Genomic DNA, 23,711 nt, shown 5'->3' with positions numbered 1-23,711 from the left:
TATGTCCTAATTTTCAATATTTGGTCAATAGAGTTTTCCTTCATCGGCTTTCAACAAAATACGTATTCATAATGTGCCTTCATTTACCATTTACACGTATCTTAAGCAGATGTATCTTAATACAAAATTTATTTTCCTTAATTATTCGTTGCCTTTTTACAAATGGGCAAAATTGTTTGCCTTAATACCTATTTTGACTTCTGGGAAGATTAAGTCTGCTGGATTAATGATTGCCCACATGTGTGCATCGTTTTCTGTTTTGGTCACCCCTACCCTTCGCAAGAACTGACAGCAGTGCTCATACCCGCTCCGTCAAATCACCACTGCTAAGCACACTCTTCCTGCCTTTAACACTTTGGCTTTTCTTGGCCAATTATTTGCATCAGCTTCTTCTCCCACTATAAGACTAGGGGCCAGTCAGCTATGCACAGAAATATACACGGCCACGGAAAACATTTGCTACCCTAATAACAAGCACCTATGTAGAAATGTCGGCTACATTATCATCCCTTGATCCAGCAATGTTCGTCTACGTACATCTTTTTCTAGCACTGAAGTTACTGCTTTGTTGTGTTCTGTGATTATCCTTTTTTGTCACTTTCTTTAGGATGGAAATTCTAGAAATCTTGTTTGTTTCTCGTAACACCAGCAAGTATGTCCTTCCAAGGCGTTTATGGCCAAGAACAACTTTCAAAAGGAAAAAGTGCAAGAAGCGTGATTGAAGAAAATAAAGTTGCTTCTGTGATCTACGAACTTGAGGACTGAAATGTTGCACCTTTTTGTATACATGCTATGCAATGCATTCATATCACAAAATGCAAAGTGTTTTGTCTCTGCAGCCATGTCAGTGTGTTGGCTAGACAATTTTCTCAATGGTGACCTGCTGCTTCGGCTATGAGCTGCCTTCATGACATTTGCATTGAAGGATACGTGCTATCGTGGACAAAAGTACCCCGGAAGTGCGAGTGTCGACCGAATTGCACATGTGTTCAAGACAGCTGGTAACAGTGGGTCACGTATGCGCATTCCGAACGCAGCTGTTTGCGCGGCTGATCCCAGCAAATAGCGCACCAATAAAATTCGGTCGACTCTCACGCGTCCTGGGCAATTTGGTCCCCGATGGTACATTCCCCAAACAATAGATATACTCTGCAAAACGAAATACGGGAAGCTCTGTGCTTTAACGGATATAGTACAGATTCAGCATATAGTGTGCTCCGTTTTGTGAATACGAGAAGCACCTGTACTTTAACGGTCACAGTACACATTCAGGACACAGAGTCTGCCGTTTTTAAGATACAAAAGCACTCGTATCTTGTATTACGGCATCTCTGTTACAGCTGTCCGTTCTACGGAAATTACCGTTCTTTATTTACGGAAAAACGTTCGGTCACACATTACCAGCAGATTGTCTGTAAAGTAAGGCGAATTTTTTTCACACTGTACACACCTCAGTTAAAATGCGTCTTTTTGCAGATGATCGGGTTTTACATCATATAATTTAATCACCGACTGATTATGTTGTCCTTAATTATTTTGCTGACTTCTGTAACTGGTCCAAAGTATAGCAAATAAATATCAACTTTTCCAAAACTGTCTCGTTGTCCTTTAAACGACACTTACGTTCGTCCTTCTTTGCCTATGCCATTAAAAATACTTTAAATATGATCTTGGAATTCAAATAACACACTATTTGTCATGATCGAAACACACTGGCGTCACCTGTAACAAGGCCTTTAAAAGAACAGGTTACACCGTACGCTGCGTCTCGCTCCTCAAGAAACTAAACTTCTTACATGTGAAACCCTCGTTCGCCCCATCCTCGAAAAGGGCTGTGTTGTAATAATCTATACAACCTAATATAATCTATGCAAACGCTGTGACGTCAAAAAACTATAATCAGTGCAAAGAAAGGCAGTGCGTTTCCTTTGTAGGAGATATGACAAGGAATTTTCGCTGTCTAACTCTCTTCCCCTACTTGGTCACATTCCTTTTGCAGAGCGTTGCAAACTTGAATGCCTAAAATTCCTTTACATGTTAATCAATTCTCGACTCGCCTCTCTAGATTACTATTTGGCTTTTTCCAAATAAGTATGTACGACGAGTCACCATGGTCCAAATATGTCAACCTTGTTTGCCCACACTGATTCCTTTAAATAGTTTCCATCAACAATTGAAGTCTGGAATTCGTTACCTGGCAACATCCGTTTCACTACCATTGAAACAATTAACGCAAGTATGTTTATAAATGCATTTATGTTTGTTTATGCCACTGCTCCGATAGATTCATTGAGGCTGATGTATGTATGTATAAATAAATAAGTAAATAAATAAATAAATAAATAAAATTATTGGCTAAGCGATGGGCGCCACAGTATGTTTTCACGTTGAAAGCATTCCTAACATCAAGAACTTCTACCATGAAGGCGGCGCAACTCGAGGGTGTGCGATTCGGCAAGCAGACGACCTACACGTCAGATGTTTGAGCTCGGGCATTGAGTCATGTCATTCGCACATAGCAACCAGAGCACTTTGTTGTCCTTATGGAGCCTTAGTGAGATAAGCAGACTCACTCGTCGAGGCACTGCACGGTGGCAGCGGTTTATGCACTACTCGGGTATTTGCAACTGATGAATCTACATGCAACTGTAGTTGCATGTAGCTAATAACAGGGCTGCAGACTTAGTTGGCACTAACATGCTCCAGTCTGACCCTGCTGGCTGCTGCGAAGCACCCTTTTCTTGCACCAGCTTGACCGATGAATAGTAGCCATTTCAGGACTGCGAATTTTCCGCAACAGCTCAATACAAAGCGTAGTGTGCCAAGGCGCCTAGCCAAGAAGCACCGGGAGTGAGACCTTGCTGCAGCAAGCGCACGCGCGCTCTGACCTTAAGTTTGGAGTGGTTCCTGGCTAGTTAATGGTCAGCACTAAAAGAAATTAGCAAAGCAGGACAGCTACGACACTGATAAATTGTGTGGTGAAGGTTTCATCCCTACGTGGGTGCGCACGACCGAGCGTTAACAGACAATATCCGGCGATAGTACTATAGTCGCAATTCCCGAAGTAAGTGATACCTATCGAAATTCGAATGGCATGTTTTGACTTACTTGAGGTTTTGTATTAGATTCTGTCCAAAAGTGTACACAGTAAGAGTGGGAAGAAGCGCTTTGATCCAAACGCACTCCTTGATTGATGTCAGCCATTGGCCCATGGCAGCTGCCTATGGAATCTTCTATATCACTAAATACAGCAGCCGGAAAAGAACGAGGAGAACGCGTCTGCTGAAAAGAGACTGTTTGTGAAAAAGTCGACTCCGCCCTCCGCATGCCAGATCCACGCGGTGCGCATGGCTGCAAATTTTGGCTGGTATGCTCACAGCAGCACACGCTACGCGCGGACTGAGCTTTTTCACCAAGCCCGAAGAACGATGCAGGACCGCTGTAATGGCCAAGCTTTTTAAATAGCTTTCTGATCCAATACCGGAAATTTTCCTTCGAAATGCGCTAGTCACTTTTGTAAAAAACAAAAAACGGTAACGTGCGTGCTCAACAGAAGCTATACGAGAGCATAATGTCCATGTTCACTCAAGCATTATATATTCTGGCCTTCGCTTCGAATAATCAGCTAGATAAAATCTTTTCTTCTTACTCTTCCCTTCCTAGGCTTCATATCACGTCACCTATCACACACTCTGGTCTTTGGTTATTCCTGAGACAACAAATACATCACATGTCTGATGTTATACTGCCATACTGCTTGGCCGCGAAGCTGGTTTCAGTTGCAGACATGAGGCTTGCCTTCAGCGTCCCCCCCCCCTTTCCTCACGGCCCTACGTCTGTGACGGCGGATAGCGAATGCAGCACTAGAACAGGCCGTGTAGATTTCCTAGGTATACTTTGTGGCGCAAAATACATTTCTTGAAAAGGGACAGAAGAAAGGGAGCCAGTGAAGGGAGACAGATTGGCGCTTCACTGTCTCCCTTTTTTCTGTCCCTTCTCAAGAAATGTATTTTGCGCCAAAAAGTACACCTAGGAAATCTAAGCACCAGCTTGCCCAAGAAGAAGTCCTTTAGGCCGTGTAGAGTTTTAGTGCCGCCCTAGGTTAACCCATTGCTTCACATCTAGCGGCATATTGTTTCAATTGCGGTTGTAAAACTTTGTTTGAAGACACAAATTCCAAACCACACGGGAAATAATCGACGAATTCCACGTTAAAAGATTAGAAGAGACTTGCATTAGCCATGCATCTTTGTCTCTGTTAGAATGCGAATTTCAGCATCTGCACAACACGAGTGTTAATCTGAAATAGTGCCTTCTTGTGGTTTCCTTTTCTGACTGCCCTGCTTCCTGATAGGTTTAACAGATGTCTTCATTCGTAGTCATGTTCTTAGCTGCGGTTTTTAACAATCACCTATATATATATATATATATATATATATATATATATATATATATATATATATATATATATTCATCGTTTCAATAAAATTTTAGTTGAGTGTTAGCGCTCGTCCTGTCTGCTTCTAGTATGTGTCCATGTCACTTCGCGCTACAACCCAAAAACATTTCAGAACAAAACATGGCTAGTAATAACAAGCGAGCTAGCACTGCACAAAATTTGAACACGAAAACTAGTAATAGTAAAGACATATACTTCGCTCAACTGAACTGCAAGATATTGCAAATATCACAGACAGCATAAAAGCTGGGCAGGACAGAGCACTAACTGTTAGTTATAGTTGCAATATGCACCCCAAATCTAGACATAAAAAGTCAAAACTAAACTGCCGGAAATGGTCAGGTCTCTCCAAGAGACCACTGATGAACAAAAGGTATACTTTTTATAATTCCATCTCATAGATTACTGATCTAATTAAAATTTAGACACCTGACCCCTTTTGTGTCACAAATGCCCTGTTCTTATTACCTTTGCATGATTACCAGCCTTGGTGAAAGAATGACTTGCACCAATGTTTTCATGAAACACCGGTCAAAATGCTGCTTGTTCTCAACTTTCTGTTGTGACAGCAAACATGAGTGCACTTGTCAACCCAGCTGCCTATAGGGCTCAAACACCATGTTTTTGCTGCACAGGTACCGTCTACCGAACACCTGGTTCAAGATAGCTTGCATCTCGGAGTGTGCAGCCACATTGGTGGCACAGCATTCTTTTTCCACCTTGCCAGTTGATAAAGCGTCAGCAGCTACAATCACCTGTGACTGCTCGTAAAGGTGCCATAAGGTCAGGCAGCAAACACAGATACCGCATAGCAAAATATTTAGAGTGCATTCTGTGAGTCGAGGTGTGTAATTTGTGCTTTAGTTCGGCAGCACTGCCACAGTCACAACTATTCAGTGCAGTTCCTAAATTTCAACCACATCAACAAGATAAATTAGGGCAGTTCCTTCAGTACGGTGGCACATGCTCAGCTGCAGGCTTTCTAGAACCATGCATTATCTTCAGACAGTGCCAGTACAGCCCGTAGCACATCTTTCAAGCACTCCATACAAGCACACCGATTACACTGTTCACAGAGCATATGGTGTCCAGTTACCTATAGAGGGAAGGTAGTCCCTAAAACACGTTTTGTGACAGGCATGCTGGACACTGTCTCCTGAAATGCAAGTGCCCTATTGTACTTCAGTGCCTGTAGTGTCCTTTACATCGAACTGAATATTGAATACAGAGTAGTAACATGAATTCGACAAAAAAAGCCATCAGCCATCAACTGTGTGACAAATCTGGATGCAAGCTATTCTCTTATCAAATATACCTGTAGGCATTGCGACCAATCTGCTCCCAAGATGTATGAGCCATTGCAGAGCTGTAAGGACATGACAATCATAAGATGATTATGTGATTGATGCTTTTTTCCCACTTTCCATCTTTTCAAAGGTGTACACTGTAGTCATGAAAACAAAGCTGCTACAACTGGCGTCTTGTAAGTTTTGTGTCTTATTTCCTAGCAGCTCGTTGAAAGGAGCCACGATGACAAATTGAAATGCTGTTACCTCATCAGACATTCAAATTTTTTAAGCACTAAAAAAACCAGACAGGCATTAGAGTGAGCATCACTTAAATACATTGCACTGTTTTAAAGTTATTGCACCGCTTTGTGCCAGGTAAAAATCTTACAAACATCAAAAATGTTCAGATTCTACGGCCAACCGTGAAAAGTAAATAAAGAATCATTAAGCTTTCTGAAAGGGGTTCAGAAGCTTTACAACTGGCAGTCTTGGTGATATACACCCTGATAAATGAGCAGCCATTCCACTGAGACGAGAAAGTTGAAGGCTTCGCGTAGAAGTCTGCGAGACGCTGAAGAGTAGTTCTTGGCCCACATGAAGGAGGTTGCTTGCATACACGTCTGGGCCACCATAGTGAATGCATGGTGTTACCGGAACTTTTTCTCCCTGCATTGTGTTAAAAAAGCATGTTTTTGGACGATATTTAATACGCAAAAAAGAGTTGAGGCGTGCAGACAGGACACAAGAGTAGAGAAAGGGACAACACGAACGCGAAAAACACGAAAAATTTCATGAAATTGTTTTATTACATAAAATTTCTGTACTATGTCAGATTCATTATAAGGGTTCGTAACCGCAACATAGGCATAGGCAACATAAGCAGGTAGAATTATCAGCTTGGTTAGCTTGTACAAGTTTTTTTGAGGCAAGAAATCGAGTTTCGCAGACAACCTCAACATTATTGATTGAAAAAGGAACACCTATGATGACATGCAGTCCTGTGAGTGAGAATTGCACCAGTTCAAAAAAAAGAATGAATTAAAACAGGCGCACCGATCGTGAAAAAAGAATAAGTACCTGCTACTGCAAAAAGCTAATTAATTGATAGGTTTTAATAGCACAAGGGCATCTTTGGCCAAAGAGCGCCAAGTCTATACTGCTAAAGATAAACTTAGCGCATCTTTACAAAGCAAATATATAAATATGACTGATGCCTTTTGCACTACAGGTGCTTTGCTCTAGCATGAAGTCATTTTAATGCGTGCACACGTACATACACACGCTACACCCCACCCCCAACTGTAGCAGCTGCAGAATTAAAATTGGGCAGCAACGAAGTCGCAACCTGTAACCCTTGATCCCGAGCTGTACTAGAGACTGTAGGTAGTAGCAGTATCGCCAATGATGAGTCACACTCTTTCTGCCCGATATTATGCTGCTCTGACTGTCAAAGATGAGTTACAGTCCGAATTGAGGGAAAGCTGCCCTCAAGAGCAGCTCTTAATTTTGTGTTATTTCTCACCAGAGACCAATGAAGTAATATATTTTGAGAATGAGAATGACACCGAAAAAATGAGTACATAAAAATTTGGAAAATTTCGTGCATATTTCCGGAATTAACTCGGGGGTTAACGGGTAAAGCGGCAATCCAGAAACTATAACAAGTTGTGACATGGTTGCTACCAGTGAATGCTAGAAAATATGTTGGCCTTCAGTAGTTTTGTCCAACGATGCAAAAGGGATTCTTAATAACTAAAGAAATACATGGACAGGTATCATGAAGTATATTTCGTCAACGTAATGCAGAATCACTCAAATTCTGCTACTATATAATCTCCACCCGACTAACCTGCCCTTTCTGGACTACTTCAAAAGGTGCTGCATTTCACTACTCGTTCCACCAGTTCAATATGGCAGCAACTGCACGTTCTGATTTGTTTTACTTAGTGCAAGCTTTTGTACAGGGCGAGTTCACAGCATTCCCTGCACTTGGCCGAAAGGTAGCGCATGTTTACGCAGCAGGTGTGGGGCCGCTTGTGCACGAGTGAGGAGCCGAAATCATAGAGTTTCATAGAATAATTACTAGAGGGAACTCTGCCGCTAGTGTCTACAGGAAATGAAACAAGAACGGTTGTACCAGGATGGGAATTATGGGAAGTACATGGATTTGCATAAACTTCGTCTGTTTGGTTAAAACGGCTTTGTGACTTTGTAAACTAGCCATTTTCAACACTATACTGTGTAATAAATAAATAATCATCATTAAAATCGTCCGACGACAGGATTCGAACACAGGAACACTAGAACAGACGTCTGATATTGAAACCATTAGGCAACGGAGGTATGTAACGACCAGCGAGTGCAACGCCCTGATGAATCTATCGCGGGCATACTAGTGCCTTCAGACGCTTGGCGCATTTTGATTTGGCCACTTGAACAAGCTCAATCGTTGCAATTGATAACAATTATGCGTGTCGGCGCCTTCTGTACTTCGAAGAGTCTAGACTGCGCTGAAATATACGACAATAAGATTTATATAGCGTATAATATACAAAGCCACAAGAACGTCTGAATTCACAAGCACGTAGATCAGACAAACCCACGTGCTTCACATCATTCCCATGGTGGCACTTCTGCAGCGCCAGAGTTCCCTTTAGTAATTACTGTAAGAGACTCTATGGCAGAAATAACCGAAGTGTCTGGCATTTTGTACTGGAGTAATAAACTAACTTTTGCTGTGCCATAAATCTTACTGGTCATTAGTTCCAAATTTTAGTGCAGTCACATGTCTAGTAGGCCATTGTGGTATTTTGCAGAAACATTGCAAAGCCAACTGTGATGGAAGTTCACTCTGGTAAATTGGTTATGATAGAGTAGTATAGACTACTGAAGCAATCTCAGCAATCTCTGGAAGGCTAGTGAAGTAATTTTCATATCAGCAGCCTTTAAACAGCATTCGAGCATATGACACATGCACCTCAAATAGGCAGATTATATTTCCTTGACTCAGCAAGAAGCGACGCTTCATGTTCCAAGAGCCTACTTCAATCAAAGCAGTATTGGTGCTCTCTAAAAACAATGCAAATGCAGATGATCCAAATATTTTGCAGGGGCGATATTTATGCCTGAAATCATGTTAGATTAGTTTTTGAAACACATGATCAGGCCATGTTAGAAGTGCTTCTTAAAATCCTCCTGTTTATTAGACTAGTCATATCTCTGTACACAAAGGCTACTAATTAGGTCCCATGCTATATCATCTTGACAAAAACTTCACTTAATAATACACACGCTGTGATAAGATTTTTCAGACCACACTGAGATGTAGTACAAGGAAAATTCATTATTTTTAATATGAAGCTCGTGTTCTTCCAAACGAGAAGAAAGAGAACTGAGGGTCAAAATTTTTCTTAATCACAGCTGGAAGATGCCAGGGAAGGCACGTGGAAACTTATTTGTAATTTTCTTTTTAAATGTGCAATTGATAAAGGGAAACGAAAGGGGTAAAAAAACAACCAGCCATGGGTGGAGAACGAACCTACAACCTTTGCATTAGGCATGCGATGCACTAACCACTGTGCTACCAAGGCAACATTCAACCATCCACAATGGCCCCTCAGATTGTCGACGCTCGATCGCGGCCGCAGTACCACAGTGGTTAGTATATCACATGCGTAATGTGAACGTTATGGGTCCGTTCCCCACCCACAGGTGGATGTCTTTTCATCCACTTTCATTTCCCTTGAATTTATCATTTCTATACTTCATATGAAAAACTTAAAACATGTTCCTGTATGCTTTCCTTGGCCTCATTATCTGCTGGCTTCTTCAAGTTCTGTTACTTCATGCACTTATACATATTCTCATCTCGTAAGTAAACAGCTTTTGCATGATGCTAGAATGCAATATAAAACATTATTGTAGGGCCGTGTTACGTAGCAAGCCTTATATTGCCCAGGCAAGATGTATTAATGTAAATCTTAAAAGAAGTTCCCACTCTAGACAGCAACGCTGTGTGCTGCTGTGTGCAACAGGGCTTAAGGAAAACAACTTGTTCAAAAATAAAGCCGCCAAACAACGAGGAAATAGGAAAACTAGATGAAAATTTGTGCAGTGGCATGCTAAAAATTTAGTACAGCAACAGATTCAGGCATAATGAAGGAAGCGCGAGGATAGCTTATTTTGGAAACACGAGGCAATATACTTTAAAGATTCATATGAGCCTACATGTGGAGAAATATTGTTTATGTAGCAGCTAAACTACGAACAGGCCTAGAGCCCACTGATACAAGGTGTCGAGCATGTAAATCTCATCATGCCCTTAAGTCAAAGAAACATCGCTTTCTCATGATTCGCTACACGTGGCTGGTTCACACAACTTAGCCGCTTCTATATATGTCTTGTAAGTACCAGGTGGTCTTTGTGACTTGTGCAAGCTTTAAATATGTACAAGTGTCACGTAGCTGGACAGAACCAAGGTAATTGTCGTTTGCCATCGTTTTCAATAAGTAAAACCAATTTTTGCATTTTTCTTAATTAGGTAATTAGTTATCAACGATTAACTGCTAAAATATTATATTGAAAGTAAAAGTGTCAGTGCGAAAATTGTAGAGCATCCTGAAAAATTCCCAATATAGCTTTCTACTGCTCAATAGGTGCAATACCAATTTTTTTTTTTCAAGCATGAAAGAAGCCTGTGAATACCTGCAAGAAGTGCTGTGCAACTAACCACTCGTGCACCTGAACACCATTTGGCTCCTTCTTTCATGTTAGAAAAAAAAACACTTCTTGTGAAGAATATTTTAGAAATTGATTAATTATTAATGACTATGTTTTAGGCAAAATGCATGAAATAGTGCGACTGCCACCTCCATTTTCGGCGACATGAATTGACTCCATTTTCATGTCCAAACCCTGCTATACATGGTGCGTGTTTTGAGCTGCTTCTGTAATTTAGGCTGGTTTTGACTAATTGAAGTTTCGCACCCTAATAATGGAGTCTACAGCCTAAAAAGACATTGGTAAATAAACGGTCGCTGTCAGTACTCGATACTCCTTTGATTTAGTGCAAAGTGCTTGCGAGCCAAGAATTTGGTAGTTCTAAGCAATATTTCTCATTCTGATCTGGTGTTGTAGTCCAGTTACTATGATGCCATGCTGCTCAGTCATGCTGGTCACAGCTTCAGTCTAGGTCATGGCAGCTGCCCTCCAATGGGGGTAAAATGCAATAACGCTTATGCACTTAGATTTAGGTGTACATTAAAGAAGGCCAGGTTCCCAAAACTTCAGGTTGTGACTTTGGAATGTAAAAGCCCTTCATTTAATTTTAAAATTTAAAGGTGCTTTACTAGGATCAGGACATCATGTTGAGCTTTTACTGCACTTCCATGGCAACAACAAGCTCCGAGTAAATAAAAACAATTTCTTAGACAATCTCCATCTCTTGCAAACATTTACAAACACTTCTCTGCATGCACCTCTGTTGCTTTTATATTTAGTTCCGTATGCCAAGGCGCGTCAGGATGTTAGAACAACTTTCAAACCTGTTTCTTTTTACCGCCTTAATATTGTTGGTTATTTCGCATCTGTGTGTGTGCCGAATGCACATTTCAGCACATCAATTTCTTCAGAAAATGCACTCTTTGTTAATTTGTGCATGTAAAAAGGGTTCAGAAGAACTGCTTTCTGAAGATCTGTATAACAAGCAAAAAAGAATTCTATGTATGCTGCACAAAGAGAAAAAATTGTTTTGTAAATATGTTATTTAGTTCTTTAAGAAAAGCCGGCTGTAAGTATCCTTTTCCAAAGTGAAAATTTCCCCTACCTGGCTCTGCTTCATTTTCCGATGTTGATGGTCCATTCGGGGGCACTCAAGTGACAGGCTGAACTTTGGCCATGTCCAGTGTGCTGTCACCAGGCCCAAGGTGGATCGACGTCCTCACCAAAAGTCGAGTCCGAACTCTATAAAAGAAACATGTCATCATTTTGCTATCAGTTTTGTCATCTTGTGTGGTTTACACACGGCCGTCAGTGAAATATTCCGTCACTTGGATACTGAAAAAAATTCAAGCATTTTCTGACAGCCAAGCTGAATACACAATAAATAGAGAACATTAAAGAGTGAATACAGTTGTCACGTTGGATTAATCAAGTACAGCAGAAATGAAAATAAATCAGTGATATTGTGTCTGTTGGCTTTGAATGCAAGAAACGTAAAAACAGGGACTTGCAGCAACGCCACTTTGAATTTCCCGCGTTTGCTACACCTCACAACAAGTTTGGTGTCGTCCGTTACTCGGGGATAGTAATCACTTAATGTTAAGATGAACGACCGTCGGCATAAATTAACTGGATACTTAACCGGGCAATATTTGAGTATAAAACAACTCACGTAGCGAAGCTACTGTCAAATACCTAATGACGCATCTGCGGGTTTGGGCGAACAATTCAAAAATGATTGCGAGTTTCACTTGTCTCACGCCTACTAAGCTAAGATAGAATTTGAGTTTCCTACTAAACTATACTGGATATTTACGCTCCGAATAAAACGCAGGAAATTTTGTTACGTCACATTGCATACGTATGAAGTGAGGAAATTGCTTTCATTGTATTTTCCCCAGGCGGCATGTAGCAGGTACCACTCTCAGGCAACAAAACCATGAAAGTGGTACTCGCGGCAAGGAAAACAAACACATAGAGCGCCAACGTTACGCCTCTTGGAGTTAGAACTAAGCACGATCAAGACATTTTTCTAGCCTTCATAATGGCATGAACACGACTAAAAATCGTGCGAAACAACTGTCTGCTCTCGAAAATTATTACCGCTTCCATTTACATATCTGTCGCTGCGACAAGCAAAAGTCAATGGGCTACCTGTCCACAAGCCGCCGGTTGGACTGACAGCAACATATTACGGTAACGTAAAACGATTTCCACGCTGACTTAGCAGCCGCGGTGTGCGCTAAGTGCCGCAGTTCTCGTTGGCCGCTCGAAATTCACACCATGATGACGGGCACTGCATCTTTCACATGAAATATTGAACGCTACGCTCCGGAGCTCAATAGGAGGGCGAAACGCATTTGCACGTACTGAAATCCGCATGCCGAAAACCCGTCGACGCTTCCGAACCCCGTACGGCCGCTTCACTTGGACGGCAGGCACTTGTATCAAACATTTCATATGCGGCATGTCTCACACCGATTATGCGAACACGAGAAAATGACGCAGGCCGCATTGCGACGCCGTGCATCCACCGATGAGCTGCGTGCGCGGACTTCCAAAGAACAAAGCCATACATACGGTTAGGCGCGAGAAGATAGCGGCTATCGTTGCGGAGACGAAGCAGCGGTGTAGCGGTGAACCAACGTTGCCAACTGTTGGTTCCGACGTTATGACGGAGGCGGTGGCTTTAGTGGCGTGTATTGCGGTTGTCTAATTTTTTTGTTTCTTTTCCCCAAACACTATGGTTCAGATCAGTTCTTTGTTTACATTTTTTACTGTGTCACTTGGCATTATTATTTGTCTTTCTATGCGATTGAGCGGTCAATTATGGTCGCCTAGATTCGTGTGTGCCAACTTCGCATGCAAATCTCGGAGGCCATGGGACAACGCGTAAGGATACGCCGTTCTTGTCGTTGTTAACGTTTCTTTTATAACGTAAGCATTTCTATACTTACGCAACAAGAAAAACCATCCGTCCGTCAGTCCCTACCGCACCATATCCTTCAATATAGAACCCGCAGCAGTGAGTGAATTCACCTTCGTGCTAGTTCTCGCTTCAAGGCGACCGAAGCAGCGAGAACACAGCGCTCACGAAGCTATCAGCTCATGCCGCACTATGCGCACTATGCACTATGGCGAACAGTTGATAATGGTTCGACGTGGATGAGAAGGGCTAAAGAGCGATAACGGCCCAAAATGAACGGAACGTCCCTAGTGCACCTGGCCCCACCCACCACCTGCAGTACTTTGCTTGCGCCATTCAGTTGGCACCGCTGACCACAGCAGCTCGTGTCGCCGCAGCGCTGTCGCTTACACACGTCGGATCAAGTTTCATAACAATGATAAAGACATCGACTGCGTGTAGATGAGGAAGAGTCACAATGTTTACGCATACTCAGACAAATCCCAAAGGAGTTCCTGTGTGATTTTGTTTGCCGGAAATGTTCATTCGGCGGTGACCCAGAGTTGACACTGCAAGTAAGAGGAGTCAGAAGCTTTTCTTTTTATGAGCGTCTTGCCCAGCTCCCAAAGATCTGCTGAAGCTAAGACTTGCTGATGGCTGTATATGATTTTTTTTATTGTCGCATGCCCTCCAATCACCATGAATCCTACTGTGTAATGACATTAGAGCAGTATTAACGTCCAAAAGGAAATGCAGCCTGTAATTTGGCTGCCTAAGGTTTGCGGCCTGGTGGCAGCTCCCCTCCCCTCCTCCGTTTCCGTTGACAAGTTAAGCGGAGGGGTCTAGGGAAATCTTACACGCCCTTCCCCACAGTGGCATAGCCAGAAAATTTTTCGTGTGATGGGGGGGGGGGTGACTTAATTGACCGTGGAGGGAAAAGAAGCGCAGCCTTTGCCATAGTAGCAAAAAATTTACTGTTAGTGAGTGTTATAAGTGCCCGGCATGTCCCCCTTGTCTACGCCGCTACTCGCCCCCCCCCCCCCCCGCAATCGACGCAAATCGAGCTATCAGAACGTGCATGACGCGCATGCATGACATAACCTGATTGACATGCCGCGAAGCTGGCATGGATGTCGTGACATCATCATCATCATCAGCCTATATTGATGTCCATCGCAGGACGAAAGCTTCTCCAGCGATCTCCAATACCCCTGTCTTGTGCTAACCGATTCCACGTGTCTTCAACTTTCCTACTTCCATCACGTCCACCTTGTTCTCTGCCGTCCTCGACTGTGCTTCCCTTTCCTTAGCACCCATTCTGCAACTCTATTACACCAGCAGTTATCTCCCTTATGCATTGCAATATCTGCCCAGCAAGTCTTCTCCCTTTTGATGTCAACCAGAGTATCAGCTATCCCCGTTCGCTTTCTAATCCACATCGCTGTCTTACAGTCTATAATTATCATGCCTTATATTTTTCATTCCATCGCTCGTTTCGCGGTCCTCAACTTCTACCCAAGCTTCTCTGGTAACTTCCTAGTTTTGGCCCCATACGTTGGTAACGGTAGAAAGGAATGATGATCAGTAAGCTCCATGGTGATGATTTAGTAATGCCTGCCGTAAGCTCTCCAACTAATATTTTATTTTTGTAAATTTTTTTGATCAGAGGCCCCTGAGAGTAATTAACCTCAATAAACGTATTTCTACGCAGGTCCTAGAGGCTGTCTGCCGACCATGACATTTCGTTCTCTCGCCAGGCTGTGGAACATCACTTTTCTCTTCTGCATAATGACTTTCAATAAGACTCCTACGCTTTCTTCGCTAGGTCCTCAAACGTTTGTTGCAAACAGTGTGCAGCATTGCTGAGCATGCCAATGTCATCTACAAACCGTAAGTTGGTGAGCTATTTACCGATTGCCCTCACTCCTAACCATTCGTAGTCTAACTGGTTGCACACCTTGAAGTACTCAGTGATAGCATTGTAAATATTTTGCCATTGATCATACGAAGCCTTTTGCAGATATCTGGCTATGCAAAGTCGGCGCGTTAGTGTCATCCCTTCGATATCAACATTCGTGGGGAACTTCATTTTTGACCACTGTTCGGAGTCAGTGCGCTGCTGCCTAGACGCCCCGATCTAATCATTCCAGCTACCTGATTCAAGCGCAGGTAGCGCGCGCTTCATGTATAGCTATTATCAACGAAGTAACTGCCGATGTTCATTTATGATACACTGTAAGCTTGTTCACTTACTCCCTTATAATTAGGATGTAAATTAGAAAGACTGGGGTGTTCCAATGGTGTTTTCTTATTGAACACCCTTTTCCGTTAAAGAGGTGTTTCAAGGGTGTTTACAAGGGTGAAAAGATAAGTACACCCGCATTACACCCATAAAGGTGTGAAACATTTAAGAGTGTGGAAGTAATCGCTGCAACAAACAGCTGCAAATGCAGAGGCGCGGTAGCAAACAAAGATCGAGTAAATTTTATCACGCATATTGCTAACGCACATAAAAACATTGTATAAAAATGTAGTTTACAGCCAGAAACGTCGAAAAAAAGAACAATACTAACAATGATCAGATAAACAAAAATTACATTTCGAGGGAGCGTACAAAACATCGCATAAATTTTTTTACGCACCTCGCTTGCGCACAGAATAAAAAAATGATAGTTTAAAGAATGGAAGACGGAAAAAACGGGAAGAAATCTGCATGATGTTACATAGCGACACAGAGCATGGCTAAACTACGACATAGATTTTGGACAGTAACAGTATGTTCAGTAGTTGCCAAAATTTATCTCTATGCGTTCCGTGAGGGTGGCCTCAGGAAGAGAATTACACAAGCAAATGGCTCGTGGCTAAGTCGATAGAATAAATGCGTCTGTGTAGCGATAGATATGATTGCAACTCGTTACTCAGTTGTCGTGACATGCAGCTTGTACGTTCCAGCAGCAAAAACGATGACTTCATTTGATGAACACATCTACAGAGCAAGGACAGCAGTGAGATTTTACAAGACTGCTTAGCGCAGGTAGTGAAAGGTCAAGTTTGATTCGAGTTATGCTTGAATGCCTATTATAATTGCGCGAAATGAATCGACTAGCTCGGTTTTGGATTGCTCCTAAGATGCAGATAAAATTTTCATTTTGAGGAGGCCGCATCGGAAATACAAACTCGACCTGTGGACGGACGAAAGTCTGGAGGGCTAATCTGTGTTGTTAGACGGGAATTACGTAGGTTACAATGAATGTATCCTCGTGTTTTGATTTTGATAGATTTAGCGCTTATGATTGTAATATGAGAGGCCCAGGAAAGATCTGGTGCAAGATTAAAGCCTAGATATCTGTACAGTGAAGTTTTCAATACTGGATCCGTATTTATGTAATTAAAAAAAACTTTATTTAATTTGTTTGCGTGTGAAAGTCATTATTTGCATTTAGATGAATTAGGTGTCATTTTTCAGGTTTTGGACCTGTCGCTAATGCGTTGAAGGTCACCTTGAAGAATAAGGTGGTCCTCAAAACTGGTCTTTTGTGACTATTGGAAACGACGAAGGTAGGCAAGTGTTCCAGTCAATGTTGTTTTTTGGAACAAATGATTCGTAAGAACGTTTAGTACGGAGATTCGGCTACCCAGCTTTGAGATTATGGTTAATGTGCGATGATACGTAATCCGGGGTGGTGAACAGAGGTTGTTTCAAGTTTTCTTTGAAGTGCGGAATTTTGTGAAATACACATAATTGGGCTTGGCCGCATTGTGCACAAAGGTCAGAAAGATTTAAGGTTTTTTTTAATCTGTGAAACACTGGAATGGCACTAATAGTTAGAGAGAATGAATCGTACAGAATGATCTTGATGTGATTCTAAGGGCGCAATTAGTGATCTAGCTAGGGGATCCGAGACAGGCGGTGAATATTCTACCTTGGTTTGGACCAGAGCTTTGTATAGTAGCAATTTTAAGGATAAAGGGTCTTTGGAAAAGTTCCTGCGAAGGAAACTAAGCATGCGATTGGCGTTGGTAATAAAATATTCGACATGCACTTCCCACGAAAGATCAACAGTGAAGTGAACGCCTAAGTACCTAAGTAGTTGTAGGAATCACCGTAGTTAGAAGCGAACCATTAATATTATCAGAAATAAAATTGCAATTGATAGCAGACCACGATATTCTCATTTATTTGCCATTGTTAGCGTTCAGTTTCACTTGCCAAGTGTCGCACCAACGAGAAATGTCATTGAGATCAGGTTGCAATATGCTGGCATCATATAATCTAGTAATTTCGCTGTAAAGTACACAGTCATTAGCAAATAATTTTATGTGAGAGAAAACGGATGTGAGGAAATCGTTGATATTAATGAGGAAACGAAGGCACCCGAGCACTGAACCCTGAGGAACCCCTGACGCCATTGGACAAGAATGGGAATTACGTTCATTATATTGTGTGCGATTGTGTAAAAACTTTCTGTTCATTTCGTAACATTGACACCAATATTAAGCGTGTTAAGTTTGAGGGGCACTTAGCTTACCCACAGGTCCAGCACCAGAGTCTTATAATGATGGAATAACCTACACTACGCTTATGGACCTCCCCGAAAAATACCTTGCAGGAAACCCTTATAAAATTCAGGAAAGAAGCATGAGAACGAGGATGCTTCCATAACAATGGAACATAGCAACAATCACTCCCACACTCAAGCCAGAAGCCAAGTAATAGACAGAACAATGTCGGAAACTGCCGGGCGACCTCTGTCGCATCTTTTTGTAGGCAAACTGGCAGAAAAAATTGCCATAACACGGCTCGAGTTGCACTTGTGGCACACAAATGGACAACACTGAATATTGGTTGGAATCCGAAAGTATGTTCGCACGCAATAGTGCGGGCTCAGAATCCACCAAAAAATTCTTCAGCGTACAGCGTACTTCCTCAACTAGAATAATCATAGGGCTCAATATTCACAGAGCGTTTGATAATGTTACCCATCAATGGTAGCTCGAAAACCTAAACGGCATAAGCCCGGAAGCCAAGATGCATAAGAATATCAGAGGATTTTTCACCGAGAGGACTGTATAAATCAATATCGACGACAGCCCAAGTCAATTTTTCCCTTTTTTCGTCTTGTTTTCCGACGTTACACATTACCTCTGCGCTCTTAAATTGGGCAGTGGAATACTGGCCGAGAAATCTTGCCTACAATATTTAAATTGGAATCTATACGTTCGCTGACAACATAACAATATAGTTTTCACAAGGCACCAAAGGACAACAAGCATCAATAATGTCACAAGACATCGACCTAGTAATAAAACATGTTAGGCGCATCGGTTTCTAACCTTTTCCCAGAAAAACTGAATATACAATGGTTCGACTTGGAAGACGAAAAAACGAAGGAGAACCGGAAAAATCCCATTCAATTAAATGCTGACAATGACCGCCATAGCCACAAAAACAGGTCATCAATGTACGATGTTTCACAGTCCAAGAAGACGGCATAGCCAACCAATCGATTGAAACATAATGCACGCAAGTAAATCAATCACTGACATGATTAGTAGAACAAGAAAAAAATGAGTAATGAAAGAGCATGCTATGAGAAAAATAATAGAAGCACTTGTAACATCATGTACAATGTAAGCTGCCCTGTATGCCGGTCACGACAACTGAAGAGGAAAAAGAAACATTCAACTTTGAAAAGCCGCAAGGATGGCCCTGGGAGTACCCTGCTACAAAGCCTTAAAAAAATGAAGTAATTGGTATATTTAAGGCACTGGATGACAAAATTGACACATCCGCTGGCCCTACTGTGGCGCCATGTTCAAGCCGCTTCATTTTCACGTGCACACTTTTCCTGTCTGGCGCGACAGCACAAGCCAGCGTACACCAAAATGCGGCCTATTTTGTCACCGCAACACATAACTTTACTGGTGCCTCCGCTCATGCGTTGCCTTTCACCGACGACGCCATCAACGTCACCACAAGTGGATAAAAGACGGCTGCGATTCTTGGATTCTATCAATCGGCACGTCGGCTGGTCCTCCTGTAGCACCATGTTCAAACCGCTTCATTTTTTTACGTGCACCTTAGTAACAAAAGATCATCTGTTAAAGCTAGTAATCCTTATTTTGTCCAGCTGATCTGCCCACGATGTCATCATCAGCAGCAGCAGCAGCCTGGTAACGCCCACTGCAGGGCAAAGGCCTCTCCCATACTTCTCCATCTTTCCCTGTCATGTGCTAATTGTGGCCATGTTGTCCCTCCAAACTGCTTATATCATTCGCCCACCTAACTTTCTGCCGCCCCCTGCTACGCTTCATTTCTCTTGGAATCCAGGCGGCAGCCCTTCACGACTATCAGTTATCTTCCCTCCTCATTACATGTCCTGCCCATGCCTATTTTTTTCTTGATTTAAACTAAAATGTCATTAACCCGCGCTTGTTCCATCACCCAATCTGCTCTTTTCTTATCCCTTTACGTTACACCCATCATTCTTCATTTCATAGCTTGTTGCGTCGTCCTCAATTTATGTAGAACCCTTCTCGTAATCCTCCAGCTTTCTGCCCCGTAGGCGGGTACTAGTAAGCCACAGCTGTTATACACTTTTCTCTTGAGGCATAATGGCAACCTGCAGTTCATGATTGGAGAATGCCTGCCAAACGCACTCCAGCCGATTCTTATTGTTCTGATTATTTCGGTCTCATGATCCGAATCCGCGGTCACTACGTGCCCTAAGTAGAGGTATTACCTTACCACTTCCAGTGCTTCGCTACCTATCGTAAACTGCTGTTCTCTTGCGACACTGTTAAACGTAGTCTGTATTCCGTTATATGTACCATTCAACAAGTGTTTCTGTCCACTCGACTTCGGAATTGAACCCTCCACTTCGGAATTGCTGACGCAGTTGACTGAAGGTCAGCACAATCTCAAAAAAAAAAAAGGCTTGATAACATCGAGTTAAAACTAAATCTCTTGAAGTTCGGCGATAAAAATATTAGTCTCGAAAAGACCGATCATAACTTCGAAAGTAAGCTCGTTGGTTTAGAGGATCGGAGTAGGTGTAACAACCCTGCTGTGTTCGGCATGCCAGAAAAGATTGATGACGCCTCTGAAGACCTCATGAATAGAGTTGTAGACAGCGTGCTTAAGCATACTTTAGATTTGAGCGTAAGCTCAGCTGAAGTTAATCATAGTCTGGGGATAATGCAGCACGGCAAAAGGCGACCAGTGATAGGGAAGTTCTTCAATCACAGGCAAAAAGTTAACGTCTTGAAAAGTTGCTACATATTCAAAGGGACAGGAATCTATATCTGAGAGGATGTTTCCGCAACGACTAGGCATGTGAGGCAGCTACTTTAGAACAGCACCTCTGATATTAGGAAATCGGGCACAAAAGTAAAGTTTGTACTTGATAAAATTACGATTGACAATCGATTAGCAACACTACATGAAGTTCAGCAAGAAATGGTATCTATCCGCACGCCAGATACCAGACAAATCCATAATAAATAAAACGAAAAGAATTTTAACAGGCCTTTTCGGTGCAAAATCTTAACGCTCTAAGCATTCTAGCAAAAGGTCACGATTTAGTCGGTGTCGTGTTAACATATCAACCTCATCAATATATAAATACTGAAACATGGCTGCACAACGACATTGGTGACGATGGGATCACGCCTCACAGTTACCCAATGTACCGCAAGAATAGAAGTTCCCGAGGTGGCGTGGTAGCAATAATTTTTAAATAAACTTTACGAGTTCAAAGATTGCCCGATATACCTGGTCTAGAATGTGTTATCCTGAAGGCAGACTCAGGTGATCTTCAGTTTATAGTCGGTGGATTTTACCGACCCCCAGACACAGATGAAACACTCTATGATAAGACTAATGATTTCTTCATTTCGCCCGCGGTTACTCTAGCAATATGAAATTACGCGGTGATTTCAATGCTCCTTCAGTTACATGGGACACAAATTTTCCTGTACCGTTATCAGATGCAGCTAAACGCTTAGTTGATACGTACTTTTTCACGATATAACCCAACTAGTCAAGCAACCCACCCGCATCCAGAATACCAGTGTTTCAACCCTGGATATCCTTGTTGCTAGCAAAAGCATGTTACGTCGAGTGTCAGACATCTGTGTCAGACGGAGTATAGGATCATAAATTGCTGTATTTGAGCGCTAAGCTTAACGAATTATGTACATGCGAGAGGGCAAAATGCACGCTCTCCGTATTCTCCTGCGCCAATGACGTAGAAATGTTAGACACATTACCTATATTTTCCTCGATGTATCATGCATTCTCAATCTAACGATTGTTCTGTTTACGGTCTTTGATGTTTGTTCAAGAACCTTGTATTGAGGTGCGTTCATGGTTACATACCGACAAAGCTAAAAGTATTAAGAAATGTAAGGCCGCCAGTGACTGAATCAGTTATTCGCTTCAGACGAAAGGCGAAGAAGATATGAAAACAGCATCGCTATAACCCATCCTTTACTAACATGCATGAGCCCTGTGTTGTGCACACATAATTGAAAGACACTATCCAAAAAGCGAAAGATTCCTATGATAACGTTATTTTGAAAAACTTCTTACCTTCGTCCCCGGCGAAATTCGGGCAGTATTTTTCCTCTAAAAACAAGTGCTTCCTTAATATGTCTACAAATGGGGCTATTGTTGTTAACAAAGAATCAATTGCAGAATTATTTATTACGTGCTTCTGCTCAGTGTTTACCACTGATGGTAGAAAACCATGTGCAAGAACATCTAAGGATGTTCCACAAATAAGGGACATCTCGATATCTAACGAAGGAATTTTGTCACTGCTCCTTAATATTGATCTAAATAGCCGTCTGGTATTGATGCCTTGCCTTACGCCTTTCTTTTGAGGTATGCTAAATCGTGCTCGAAGTTCATGTGCACTATTTTGTAATGAAATCATTGTCACAGGGCGACCTTCCAAGCTATTCAAAGTTTGCAAAAATTATTCCTATACCGAGAAGATCTAACTCTTCCCTTATTTCTTTCTATAGATCCATTTCCCTATTGTGCTCATGCGCCAAAATTTTAGAAGACATCATATTCAAGCACCTTTCAATTTTTCTCTAGGAACACAATTTAATCAACGATCGGTAGCACGGCATCCGTAAACAATTCTGTACTGTTACAGAACGTCTGGAAACTGGTCTTGATATTGCATCTATTCTAGATAAACAAGACAAAATTGACATATAATTTCTAGACTTAGAAAAAGCATTTGACTGCGTATGGCATTGGAAACTTCTTGCAAAACTTAAACATATACTTAAATATTATACTTTAATTTGATGGATTGAGGCCCACATTTCTTACTGAAATCAAGCATTTTCTATTCATAACTTATGTTCCAATTCACAACCGGCGAAGTACGGAATTCCTCAAGGTTCAGTGCTTGGGTGACTATTTTTCTTAATTGTTATTGACGACATCACATATGATATTCCGGGTACCACAAGGCTATTTTGAGATGAGTCATTCTTTATATAGAAATACGTAGCCCATATACTTAATAAGAGGTACAAAATGAAGATTGTACAGGTCTACGCCCCTACATCCAGTCATGATGACCAGGAAGTCGAAAGCTTCTATGAAGACGTGGAATCGGCGGTGGGTAGAGTGAAAACTAAATACACTATACTAATGGGCGACTTTAATGCCAAGGTAGGCAAGAAGCAGGCTGGAGACAAGGCACTGGGGGAATATGGCATAGGCACTAGGAATAGCAGGGGAGAGTTATTAGCAGAGTTTGCAGAACAGAATAATATGAGGATAATGAATACCTTCTTCCGCAAGCGGGATAGCCGAAAGTGGACGTGGAGGAGCCCGAACGGCGAGACTAGAAATGAAATAGACTTCATACTCTGCGCTAACCCTGGCATCATACAAGATGTGGACGTGCTCGGCAAGGTGCGCTGCAGTGACCACAGGATGGTAAGAACTCGAATTAGCCTAGACCTGAGGAGGGAACGGAAGAAACGGGTACATAAGAAGCCGATCAATGAGTTAGCGGTAAGAGGGAAAATAGAGGAATTCCAGATCAAGCTACAGAACAGGTATTCAGCTTTAACTCAGGAAGAGGACCTTAGTGTTGAAGCAATGAACGATAATCTTGTGGGCATCATTAAGGAGCGTGCAATGGAAGTCGGTGGTAACTCCGCTAGGCAGGATATCAGCAAACTATCGCAGGAGACGAAAGATCTGATCAAGAAACGCCAATGTATGAAAGCATCTAAGCCTACAGCTGAAATAGAACTGGCAGAACTTTCGAAGTTAATCAACAAGCGTAAAACAGCTGACATAAGG

The 23,711-nt window shown here is 42.1% G+C and overlaps 1 protein-coding gene across 2 annotated transcripts in view; it reads left to right on the top strand.

The window, feature by feature from the left end:
- Positions 1-23,711, top strand: part of LOC142591290 (uncharacterized) — a 145,703-nt gene that overhangs the window by 63,023 nt on the left and 58,969 nt on the right. Inside the window, exons 3-4 of one of the 2 annotated variants that reach the window (XR_012830440.1) lie at positions 15,084-15,270; positions 16,839-16,930. The exons of the other annotated variant lie outside the window; for it this stretch is intronic. The gene's annotated coding sequence lies outside the window, so the exon portion shown is untranslated. The remainder of the gene's footprint in view (positions 1-15,083; positions 15,271-16,838; positions 16,931-23,711) is intronic. 2 annotated transcript variants of the gene reach the window in all.

This window comes from Dermacentor variabilis, chromosome 8 (assembly GCF_050947875.1).
Source record: "Dermacentor variabilis isolate Ectoservices chromosome 8, ASM5094787v1, whole genome shotgun sequence".
NCBI classification, from domain to species: Eukaryota; Metazoa; Arthropoda; class Arachnida; order Ixodida; family Ixodidae; genus Dermacentor; species Dermacentor variabilis.
This window is presented reverse-complemented; position numbering and strand designations above follow the sequence as displayed.